Source organism: Nerophis ophidion, linkage group LG26 (assembly GCF_033978795.1).
Source record: "Nerophis ophidion isolate RoL-2023_Sa linkage group LG26, RoL_Noph_v1.0, whole genome shotgun sequence".
Classification (NCBI taxonomy): Eukaryota; Metazoa; Chordata; class Actinopteri; order Syngnathiformes; family Syngnathidae; genus Nerophis; species Nerophis ophidion.
Genome location: NC_084636.1, coordinates 34,171,461 through 34,173,960, shown reverse-complemented (window position 1 = coordinate 34,173,960; position 2,500 = coordinate 34,171,461).

The window sequence follows — 2,500 nt, the reverse complement described above, 5'->3', positions numbered from 1 at the left end:
TGTAGTAGTAGTAATTGTTGTAATAGTAGTAGTAGTAATTGTAGTAGTTTTTATAGTAGTTGTTGTAGTAATAGCAGTAGTTGCTGAAGTAGAAATAATAGTAGTTTAGTAGTTGTTGTTGTAGTAGTTATTGTAGTAATAGTTGTTGTTGTTTTATTATTAGTAGTAGTTGCAGTAGTAATAGTTGTTGTAGTAGTTGTAGCAGTAGTAATTGTTGTTGTAATAGTAGTAGTAGTAGTTGTAGTAGTTTTTTATAGTAGTTGTTGTAGTAATAGTAGTAGTTGCTGAAGTAGAAATGATAGTAGTTTAGTAGTTGTTGTTGTTGTAGTTTTAGTAGTTTTTATAGTAGTTGTTGTAGTAATAGTAGTAGTTGATGAAGAAGCAATAATAGTAGTTTAGTAGTTGTTGTTGTTGTTGTAGTAGTTGTTGTTGTATTGTTAGTAGTAGTAGTTGCAGTAGTAATAGTTGTTGTAGTAGTTGTAGTAGTAGTAGTAGTTGTAGTAGTTTTTATAGTAGTTGTTGTAGTAATAGTAGTAGTTGATGAAGTAGCAATAATAGTAGTTTAGTAGTTGTTGTTGTTGTTGTTGTAGTAGTAGTAGTAGTAGTAGTTGCAGTAGTAATAGTTGTTGTAGTAGTTGTAGTAGTAGTAATTGTTGTAATAGTAGTAGTAGTAGTAATTGTAGTAGTTTTTATAGTAGTTGTTGTAGTAATAGTAGTAGTTGCTGAAGTAGCAATAATAGTAGTTTATTAGTTGTTGTTGTTGTAGTAGTTGTTGTGTAATAGTTGTTGTTGTTTTATTAGTAGTAGTAGTTGCAGTAGTAATAGTTGTTGTAGTAGTTGTAGCAGTAGTAATTGTTGTTGTAATAGTAGTACTAGTAGTTGTAGTAGTTTTTTATAGTAGTTGTTGTAGTAATAGTAGTAGTTGCTGAAGTAGATATGATAGTAGTTTAGTAGTTGTTGTTGTTGTAGTTTTAGTAGTTTTTATAGTAGTTGCTGTAGTAATAGTAGTAGTTGATGAAGAAGCAATAATAGTAGTTTAGTAGTTGTTGTTGTTGTTGTAGTAGTTGTTGTTGTATTGTTAGTAGTAGTAGTTGCAGTAGTAATAGTTGTTGTAGTAGTTGTAGTAGTAGTAGTAGTTGTAGTAGTTTTTATAGTAGTTGTTGTAGTAATAGTAGTAGTTGATGAAGTAGCAATAATAGTAGTTTAGTAGTTGTTGTTGCTGTTGTATTAGTAGTAGTAGTAGTAGTAGTTGCAGTAGTAATAGTTGTTGTAGTAGTTGTAGTAGTAGTAATTGTTGTAATAGTAGTAGTAGTAATTGTAGTAGTTTTTATAGTAGTTGTTGTAGTAATAGTAGTAGTTGCTGAAGTAGCAATAATAGTAGTTTATTAGTTGTTGTTGTTGTAGTAGTTGTTGTGTAATAGTTGTTGTTGTTTTATTATTAGTAGTAGTTGCAGTAGTAATAGTTGTTGTAGTAGTTGTAGTAGTAGTAATTGTTGTTGTAATAGTAGTAGGAGTAGTTGTAGTAGTTTTTATAGTAGTTGTTGTAGTAATAGTAGTAGTTGCTGAAGTAGAAATAATAGTAGTTTAGTAGTTGTTGTTGTAGTTTTAGTAGTTTTTATAGTAGTTGTTGTAGTAATAGTAGTAGTTGATGAAGTAGCAATAATAGTAGTTTAGTAGAAGTTGTTGTTGTAGTTGTATTAGTAGTAGTAGTAGTTGTTGTAGTAGTAATAGTTGTAGTAGTAGTAGTAGTAATAGTAGTTGTTGTAGTTGTAGTAATAATAATAGTTGTTGTAATTGTAGTAGTAGTTGTAGAAGTAGTAGTAATAGTTGTTGTAAAAATGACAACTTTTATTATAATACTGCCAAAATACAACGTTTTTCTCGTGAAATTCTAAACCATTTTTCACAACAATCTTTTTTTAATATATTTACACATGATGTATTTATTATTCATGTTGTAAATACACTTCTTTATACATCTCATGTTGTAAATACACTTCTTTATACATCTCATGTTGTAAATACAAATATTTATACATCTGGAAAGGCCGCTCCTAAAGAAGGAGGCAATTTTCCTCAGGTCTCAAGAAGGTAAGAAATACATGTGTGTGTGTGTGTGTGTGTGTGTGTGTGTGTGTGTGTGTGTGTGTGTGTGTGTGTGTGTGTGTTATCAGAGCATCACACACATGTTATGTCTATCACTGACAGGCGCTTAGCAACAATTGGCTCGGCCTTAAAAAAGATCAAATTTCATCTGCTTGAACTTTATTGTGCTGCAAATGTCATTAACTTAACTTAACTTAACTTAACTTAACTCAACTTAACTCCGTGTGATTGACCTTGATTGGACACGTCGCCGTCGTGTTAGTCACATGATCACAGGCCAGTCTTGTGTGCATCAGGCGTATCGATTACGGCGGATTTCAAAATAAAGCGCTGGACTTGTCACTTCCTGTCTGCGCCGAGGGGGCTTTATTGACTGTGACACCAAAACAATGAG